This window comes from Homalodisca vitripennis, chromosome 4 (assembly GCF_021130785.1).
Source record: "Homalodisca vitripennis isolate AUS2020 chromosome 4, UT_GWSS_2.1, whole genome shotgun sequence".
Lineage (NCBI taxonomy): Eukaryota > Metazoa > Arthropoda > Insecta > Hemiptera > Cicadellidae > Homalodisca > Homalodisca vitripennis.
In genome coordinates, this window is record NC_060210.1 from 37,370,195 (window position 1) to 37,380,821 (window position 10,627).

The 10,627-nt window shown below is 30.6% G+C and overlaps 1 protein-coding gene across 1 annotated transcript in view; it reads right to left on the minus strand.

Annotated features, from left to right (window-relative positions):
* The window catches only part of LOC124359161 (glutamate receptor ionotropic, kainate 2-like), a 118,493-nt gene extending 116,633 nt beyond the window's left edge, over positions 1–1,860 (minus strand). Inside the window, 1 exon segment of the mRNA XM_046811665.1 lies at positions 1,721–1,860. The gene's annotated coding sequence lies outside the window, so the exon portion shown is untranslated.
* Positions 1,861–10,627: the final 8,767 nt, after the last annotated feature.

The window sequence follows — 10,627 nt, forward strand, 5'->3', positions numbered from 1 at the left end:
TGTACAGGTTTGGAGAAGTAAAAACGCGATAAATTATAAAAGCCAGCATAGATTTTAGATTACACATATTAAATATTCTTAAATCTACCTATTACTGTTGTATTTCAAAAGACCTGAACAGCTTCGTACATCAAAGTATACGAAGTTACTTCGTGTATTCTGTATTGCCCATCAAATACAGATTTTGGTTTGGACTTCTTATGTTATATCAATGGGTACATAACTTTACTGCTTATTTCGCAAAATACAGCGAGCGACTTTGGCAATTCGTAACTTCATTTTAACCAAATAGATAATTTCAGAAGCAATGTATTTTAAAACATCACAGGTGTCTGTATCAATTATATTTATTTCAAATTGTGTTAATACCTCCAAAATGTTAAAAATTATACCTATATTGTCCTTTGTATCATCGTCTATTTTAGTCATTTCTTTAATCGAGTACCAAAACTTACAGGCAGCTTAACGTCAAATTAAATTTCTATACGAGCTTGAAGTGCTTTAAAACATTAATATTTAAAACATTAGAAGCTAAGTAAAGAAAACCATTTTACATTTTTTTTATACAAAAGGGTTAAATTAAGTATTGCATTTACAAATATTTAAGTTAACATTTAAGGAATAGTGTGAAAACAAGCATGCATTTTGGTAATTGTAATTGTGATTCCATTCGTGGGTCTAAAATACAAACATTTATGTAACATTCCGTTACGTAATTTAATGCAAAATCCACCATGTTATTTATGTTTGGTACACGAAATCATTTCCACAATTTGTGATTTAATATTTCCGGAATAAAATCCTAATGCGTGTTTGTATATTTTTGTGAAATTAAACAGGATAAATTCTTAATATAAATAAAGTAAAATCATAAAACTTAAATATACACATTCAGTGGTTGAATAAAAGTTATAATTTTAATATGCAGATATTAAATCTTATCAAGCGTATACTGAGTAAATATTGTCAGTGTTTTTAACTTAGGAAAAATCACAGCAAAAAATTAAATCGCTTATTTAATTATGTAATAAAATTTTGATATTTGAAAATTATTTATTTTTAGACTATTAATTATATATTGTGTTGAATATAAAATGTATTAAATTATAGGAACGGTTATATCAATATTAAGGAACAGTTTTCACAACTATCAGAAAAATAGTAACTTTCCTTTAAGTGTTACGTGAAAGGTTTCTAATAATACAACTACAGTAGGTTAAACAAAAGTATATATATATATAAATATATATATATATATTATATATATATATATATATTGTTCAGTTTTCACAAAACTGTATGTATTATATATCAATTATCCATTGTAACCCTAAGTACACCACCCTTAATACCCCGGAAAAGAATATAAAAGTATGACATTGATCGACTGGGTGGATATTGATGTCAGTACTAACTTTCTTACTTACATAGAATCCACTGTATAAGTGCTCTGTCCTAATTTTAAATGTAAAAGGAAAATTATTATACTATTAGAAGTATATCTTATTGTCTTTCTTACCTTTTTCTGTTTTATTATATATTATTTACCTACTCTATTATAAATAATTATTCAAGACATTAAAGAAAACTAAGAAAATTTAAAAAAAAAATTTCATTGACACGAATTAATCATTAATTGTAGGTATATTTTTCCTGTTTTACTATTAGCATAAACATATATAACAAATTTTTTAAATAAATGTGTACATAAATGACATACTTTTAAAGAATGTACATCCGAGTGGAAACTGTTGAAGCACATGTAGACACACAGAACACTCCACATAACTTTAACAACATTAAAACACGGGTGTAGAACAACCACCGTAGACAATATGCGCAGCGAGCGGCCTGAATCGCGCCTCGCTCTGAACTGGCGTCGGGCCGGCTCGCACCCCTCCACCCACCCCACCCACACTGTGCACAGTCGCCCGGAGATCTGGTAACTACCAATTTTTTTGTCTCCACGCTGATTGAGACAAGTTTTGTTGTCTTTTCTCGATTCTTCAACCTTACGTGCAAACTAATCTAACTGTTTAGAAACAATAGATATGGAGGAGTTCTGAGTATATGTATGTTACTGTACAATTAGGAATTGAGAAAAGATTTCATCGATGTATGACATATTTCTTATACAACGCATACACTACCAGAAAAATATCAGATATATCAGTTCAGCAAAACTAAAAAATCAGGAACAATGAAATTACACAATCAATTTCCATGTGGTTTCACTAAATTATTAGTCGTTCATGGTAAACTTTAAGTACCTATTAATAATACGAGTAGTAATATAATACTTGGTACATTGTGTTTTTTTTAAAACCTTGCAGTAAATGATTAACTCTTATGCCCGTTCGTATCCTTGCTACATTGTTTGTACTAAATTCCTATAAATTCCAAAAAACTACCCTTTAACATCTTTTCAAAAACTTTTCATTGCTGTGTTATTTTTTTTTTTAAATCACCAGCCTATCTGAGAAAAGTTAAAGAAAAGCCTTAGTGTAATTGAAATGCTTGCCCTTTTATTTCCTATGAATATTGTGGTGACATTTAACGGTAAAATTTATAATTAATTATTATAAATCAGGCTTGTAAAACATAACACTACTCAAACGTGGAATCCACGTCGTTCTAAGCACGATATTCAAGACTCTGTACTAATTGGAAGGTAAGTTGTAGCTTAAATCAACATTCGTATGGATTTGTCTAACACAGGCCTTATTTTTTCATTGTTATTTCACTATTTCCAAAAATATCATAAATATATATTCTTAGTAAACATTGAGACTCATAATTTTAAAGACTCATACAGTTTAATATACCTAGATTAATATTCTTATAAAATTCGATCCATTTTTTTTTAGAAAAACAGGGGTATGGACAGAAACATTCCTCAATGAACTATTCCTACCAAGACTTTATTCCGAAAAACATTAAATCTTCTATCACTCTAAACGTATTATAAACTATTGTTTTGAAATGTTTAATGAACTTAGTTACGAGGATTTTACATTCTTCTCCTTATACCGGAAGCAGAACATAATCGATAGAAGCAGATGCTCATCGGCCAAAGTAGCCTTTTTAAATGTACGTAAGTAGCCTACTTCTTTACTTGATTTTGTTAAATAATGAAAATCAAGTATGGCACAACAATATTTTAGATACGAAGTATACACATTTTTATCTAACCTATTTTCCGAGTCATACATGTATACATATGAGTGGTCAGGTCAACAACGCAAACAAAATTTTAAACATATTTTCAAACAAGCGAATTTAAAAAGTTGGAATAAACACTTTTTTTAACGCAATAACTTCTTAGTCGAACGTGACACGTATACTTTGTTCATGGTTCTGAAAGTAAACTTAAATAGGAAATGGATTAAAAAGGCGGGTATTTGACGCTTTATATTCGAATTAGCTCTTGAAAATTTACCTCTGTGTTTATTTTATTGGTTAGGGTAGAAAGAATAGATCTATTATAACACTGTCACCGTATATAAATTAGGCTGCAAGTAAATTTGAACGGTGGTAAAATATATTTTTAGACCCTCGCTAGACCGCACATACGAGGGTAATTCGGTAAGTAAGGTCCGATTCGCGTTAACCAGACAAACAGTAAGCGAGCAGCGAAATGCGCATGCGCCCTGACTCCCGGCATGCATTGCGCGCAGAACGACGCCATTTGCAGTGAAATCGTTGTAGTCAGCTGTTGCCTGTGCCTTTTTAAAATTTTTTAAAACTATTGAACCTCTCGCGACTGTGAAATACGGTCTGTGATACGGTTTTTGACATCAAGGAACGTTTCAACAGCGGATATTCATCGACAGATAAGTGAAGTGTACGGTCAAAATGCAATGAGTGACAGCAAAGTGCGGAAGTGGGTGAGAGCTTTTAAATATGGACGGAAAATGTCCATGACGACCCACGATGTGGTCGGCCGTCAGTGATCACCAAAGATTTGGTGAAAGCCGTCGATGAAAAAATTCGTGAAGATCGGCTATTCACTGTTTCTTCATTAGCAATAGAATTTCCAAACGCGAGTAGAACCACATTGTTTAAAAATTGTTTCAGAAATTTTGGATTTTCGCAAATTGTGCTCACGTTGGGTTCCCAAGCTGCTTACTGAGGAACAACAAAAAAGAAGAATGGGTATTGCTGTTTAATTTTTGATCCAAAATCATCAGGAAGGTGATAACCTTTTAGACCACATTGTGACGGATGACGAGACATGCGTTTCCCACATAACCCTAGAAACGAAACGCCAGTCGATGGAGTGGGGTCACTCGACGTCACCGATTAAAGTGAAAGCAAAACAAACATTGTCCTTACGCAAGGTTATGGCGACAGTGTTTTGGGAGAGACGTGGGATATTGCTAGTCGAGTTCATGGAGCGAAGAACAACAATAAATACGGCCACTTATTGCAACACTATGTCTAACCTTAGACGAGCAATACAGAACAAGAGACGTGGCCAATTAACAGCTGGAGTTTTGTTGCTGCATGACAATGCCAGACCCCACTCTGCCAATCAAATGCGGCCGACTTCTATGACACCGGCATTCAAAAACTTGTAGATCGTTATGACAAGTGTTTAAACAAAAGTGGAAATTATGTAGAAAAATAGTGATTGATGTCAGGAATCAAATAAAACAAGTTAAAAAAAAATCTTTTGTGGTCTTATTTAAATAAAAAAAAACTGACCTTACTTTCCAAATTACCCTCGTATAAGGCTATTTGGTTTTAGTATGTGTATATATTTTCTTTATCGGTACAACAACTCAAAATCAACTTATGACACTCGAGATATCTTAGACCGCACTTAAATTAGATTTGCTGGAGATAGACACTTTTCGACCAAGTAGATCCCGTGGCCTTCATATGTGTATCTATTATTTTCTTTACGGAACCATTTAGACAGGTTCATTCAAATTTAGCATAAAAAATTATTTGTTTAAAACCAGTAATGTACTCGTATGCTCCTACAATCACGAAACAAATATGCACTAGTCAAAATTAAATTATTTAACTTATGCATCATTAAACCATGGTCACTAAAATAATAGGTAACAGTTATAAGCTAATTTCTAATAAAAACTTTCACAAATATTGAGGGTAGGTTTTACTTTTTCACTAATAAAAAAAGAAAATTTCTACACTGAGCAACAAAAAAATTAAAAAACTCCTTTTGATGAAGTTAAATTTTGGTATTATCTTAGAATGTATATTAAAGTATATACAGATCAAATAAGAGGTGATATCGCAGTTATTAGGTTTGCAACAAAATATTTCATAATATTCAACAGTTTGAGCCAAATCTCGGGTTTTTATCTAATGTTTACTTGAAGGGCCTAACCTTTCCTATTTAAAAGCATTTTCTAATAGACGGATCTAGATATTTCAACGATCAACGATGAATTATTTAATTATTTGCTACCGAAGTACTCGTTACAAACATTAACATGGAAGTCAATATACAATACCAATAAATGAAGTTGTGGTACTGCATGGCATTGGTAGGGAATATACATCTAAGTGTTGAGTGAGTGCTTCATAAAAATTGATGAGTCCCAAGACAAAGATTTTTAAAAAGAATATATTTATAATTTACATTATTATTTCACTATTCATGATGTATTTCAAATTGAAAATAACGATCAATAGTGATTCCTATGTTACACTAATCCATATATTGAACACTAAAATTTTGTATAATTATAATTTCAATATATTATCAAATATTTATAAATTTAAACACTCTTTGTGTAGTTTGGTACTTGTGTTGAATAGACCATGAACATTATCATTACTAAAGTATCAAACTGTTAAAATGTAATAAAAATGCTTAAGATACCATGTACTTCTTGGGTTGTATCCAACATTTAAATGTTATTCCCTCTTCGGAGATAGGTTGGAAAACTCGACGTCTGTTTGTTTGTTTGTCCCCGTGTCCACATAATAACGGCCGAGCACATTGCCCTACAAACTTTAACAATGTTCAACTAGTGCTCGTATTTTCAGTATTTCAAATATTGTAGTATTGTTATTTATATGTATTCAATATTTATTTATTTATAAAGAATAGGTAATTTTATTTTGCTTAAATTGTTAAGATTTAAATCCACTTTTTAGTCATTAATATTTCAGTTCATCATTGAATCTATAAAATATATAACGTGGAGCGGAATAAATATCCAAAATTATGTATTTTGGACATTTACTATAATAGTAGGTTAATAAAAAAGAACAATCCTATTCAAGGAAACTAACTCGAAAGTGAGTATAATAATTGACCTTAGTACCGAGAATCTTATTTCTTATTGTACTCCACATACAAAAACCAATGTTTATATTCTCTTGAATAACAATAAATCGCTAAATGTGGCTAATTGCTGATTACGATAACGGATGTACCAATTCAGCTTATTCTTTCTTAATTTTTATAGTCTTAGGAAGATATTTATGGAGAAAACCGTGTTTCCCGGAATATTTTAGAATTAAAAAAATATTGATAATTGTAAGAAAACATATTCCAAATTTAAATTATGTTAAATAGCTGTGACACCTTCAGCTGATGTTCTACAAAGAGAAACATTTTGATAACAATTAAATTTGAGAAAATATTAAATACACAGATATTTACTAGTTGAATGATGCATACTGCACAGAATAAATTACCTAATAGTTTAATTTTTAATAAAGCATTTGAAATAATATTTCAACTCTCTTATAAAACCAACCTTAAATTACAAAACTATAATTATTTGCTCGTAAGATACCAAAAACGGATTGGTTTACTTGAGATTTTGTAAATCTTTATTTATTTTTTTTATTTTTATAAAAACATAGGAATGGGCAAATTCGTGTGTCAACTAACGATTCTTACCAAGACTGTAGTCCGAAAAACAACAAGTCTTCTATCATGCATAACGCATTATAAACGATTATTTCGAACTTGCTACCTTTTTTCTTCCTTACTTACTTAATTCTTTAACTTACTTTTGCTTTTTTGTTTTTTTTACTTACTTACTTCTTTTTTTTAATGAACTTCTTTTTTTAAGGATTTTAAATCTTCCCATAATAGCGGAGCAGAACGCAATTGATGGATGCAGATGCTTATCAGCCATAGTAGCTTGGAAAGTGGACGTACGCATTTATTTACTTGATCGAGCTTAACAATTAAAATCAACTATAGCACAAAGATTATTGCAGACCAGATGTGTGCGCTTTACTCACGCACTAATACTTACTTCTGTATTTATTTTCATGGTCAGGGTAGCAAAACTAACTCAGCTTTGACACCATACTAAGTTACCCGGCAAGTGAGAGATCCGAGTTCGAGTCCCGGCGGAGCAAGTACTTTTTGTGATGAAATGTTTATTGAAATTTTATATATATATATATATATATATATATAAAACTATTTTAATTGACAAAAGCTTTTCGATAACTTTTAATCTTGTGCAGTTTACTCATTTAAACTTTGCATGATTAAGCATGGCCAAAAAGGTTTCATGGCTAGACTGACTATCAAATTAATTTAAGGTAGATGAGCGTTTTGTCAAAACAATGTTTCTGGTGTTGTTATATACTAGTAAAAAATCTTTGCTTAATCTCCTGTTTACATCCTTCGAGATTAAAAAAAGTGAACATACGAAAATAGTTTTGCGTTAATACGTTATTACGAAAATACTTTTTGTACGTTAATATATAATATTTAAAGGCTGTCGTTGGCTAAGATTTACTTTGCATTCCTTTAGTGACAATTTTTAATCAATAACTCAAAAGATATTGTCACGTAAGCATCAAAGTTATTTCGAATAAGGTTGTAAAACCAGTCTTTGAAAGATAGCTTACGTAATGGATGGAAGCCTTAAAAGTCTATTTTAATGTTTTATATTGCCCAACACAGTTATGTACAAATAGATCATGAAGGAAATAATAAGTATATATTTTATTTCATAAAATAAATCAAAAGGTATTGTCTTTGATAGTCATCATGAGAAGAAACATCTAGATAATTAATGTTACAAAGCAAACATTAATAAAGCAGAGCAAAAGAATACATTTATGTTAGCCTATTAACCAAAATTAAAATTCCAGAAGTGTTTTGGTGAATGCAGATGTGAAGAAAGAAATGAATTTTAACTTTTCTCTTGGAAGCCTCTGGATTACCATCCTAATCAAATGATACTAATCAATCTCAACAAATCAGTAATCGGCATAATTTTAAGCTAAGATAAACATTACCTAAATCAAAATGGAGCAAACATGAGAATTCTTAGATATACTATAATGATCTATTAATATTGCCTCAGCAAACAAATCCTACTTATTGCTAGCAAGCAAATTAGAATGTTTTTTACGGTATGAGTACGACAGGATTGTACGAAATTAAAAATAGTTTTTTAATTCCGTATGAAGAAAATCTCTGAGGAAGGAAGTGTTTTTATAATCCATTTTTTGTTGAAACATTTCCCAATCAAGAAATTATTGGAACATAATTTTTATTCATTTGGATTCACATTTCAAACATAGAAATTTAATTACGAAGTGTACAGATTTCAACTAGGAAATAAACATACATCTTTCTAAATTTGAAACTTCATTAACAGCTCTAAAATCGCAACTAAATTCTGATGAGTAATTGAAACCTAGATGCAATGAACAACAAGCATCCATCTAACAAGCGATTAGTCAATCAGTGTATCTACTAACAGACAATCGGCTAGTGACAACATCATTACCGATGTCTAATGACATAATGTTAGAGGTCAATACCAAATTTCAGACCAAAATGATTTATCGTAGGAAAACAATAAAAGCACTGAAACAATAGGAGTCGCAATGAAATATACTTCCCTACAAAATGCGCTTTAAAAAAAGTTTTCTAAATCTAAGAGAATCTGTGTAACAGCAGATAATATTATAAGTATTTCTGTAAATTATATCTCTATGTTTTATTTAAAGCCCCAGTTAAATTTTACACAAAAATATATTTGACAGCACAAAAATCCTTTTTCCGTAACTATAATACAGTTTGTTATAATATATTATTACGATTTGGAGAGTGATTTCTTTCTGTTTTTAAAGTTTACAAAAGAACTTACAGAAATAGTGTGGTCTACGAAAACGTTCCATAAAATCTGGTATATTTTCATAACTGCTTCCAAAAATCTCTGTGACATCTGAAGTAAACTATTTGTGGTAATTAGAAAGGTTTACTTTGATGATGTACTTATATACAAAATGGGTGAGACACATGAGGGTTAGATATCTCTGGTTGTAGTAATAAATACTCCAGAAGTCTACCTTTAAGTTTAATACTGCAAATAAAACTTACTGAAAATAAATTTACCACTTATAGATGTTAAATAAAAATATGACTAAGCCATGTGCAGCTAAAATAGATTCACAATGAACCAAAATGATATCTGGGCGGTCAAAGTGGTTTCAATGTTCTTTGTAATATTGCTTACAAAATTTAATCATTTAGTGAAACTTTAACTTGTATGTCTCTTAACGTTTAATTCGACTCACAATCCACGGCGTCAGCATTCATGACTCGCCATTGTAGATCTAATCGCAAAGAGAAGAATCCAACGAAGTAGGAAAAGAATCATTTTCGTAGAGAAGCAGATTTCGAACTTGAAGAATCGAACTTGAACTCGTCTAAGACGAAGTCGTAACGGGATTAGCCATGACGGAATTAGCCATTTATCGCGACAACTTATTATCACGACAACGCGGCCTCGTCGTAAGGACTCGCCACAACTTATATCCATTTCAAACTAGCAAATAAAACATTATATTATGTCATTAAAGATACTAGTAGCAAACTTACTCAATACAATAAATTTAAAAGAAAATGTCTTATATGAAAGGGATGATTGACAGACAAAAAATGTTCATTTTAACTGCAGACAAATCGCTCGAGATCAAGCACGGTACTCTGTTGGTCGGCTACAAAGTTCAAGTTAGAAAAGTTAACTACGTGTACCAATTACGTTAGTATTCCACCAACAATACTGGAAAAAATATTAATAACTATTAACGAGTAACAGGATTGTGGAAATACATATTTTATACATAATATAGTTTACTTGCATGTAAAGCGTGAAACTTTTTGTTACTTAATGTTAATTGAAATAAAATTTTGCTATTGCCTCTGTTACAAATTCAATGAATGTAGTGAGATATATATACTCGTATACATATATGTATATATATATATATAAATATATATATAATATATAGTTAATAGGCACAGGCCTGTTTTAGTTTGGAGCTTCTGGTGTCTGCTGATATGAAGACTTTATTCCAAGACTTCTATAGCCCCCGTATTTTAATACACTCAATAACATCGAATGCCTAAAATTAATTACATCCTTGTTTAGTAATCTAGTGAGTTAATTGTGTTAAATCTCTATTTTGAAGGAACTATATTCCACTGAGGATCAACAATAGAACAATATTTCACATTTAATTATCAGAATAATCACGTGTATAAGTACTAAGGAACGTATATGATATAAAATACATGCAAAGTATTGTCAAAAGTCAGGCACCGCCTACGCATGTTTATATGAAAACAACAATACATAATTCTATTGAATTCAAAAAA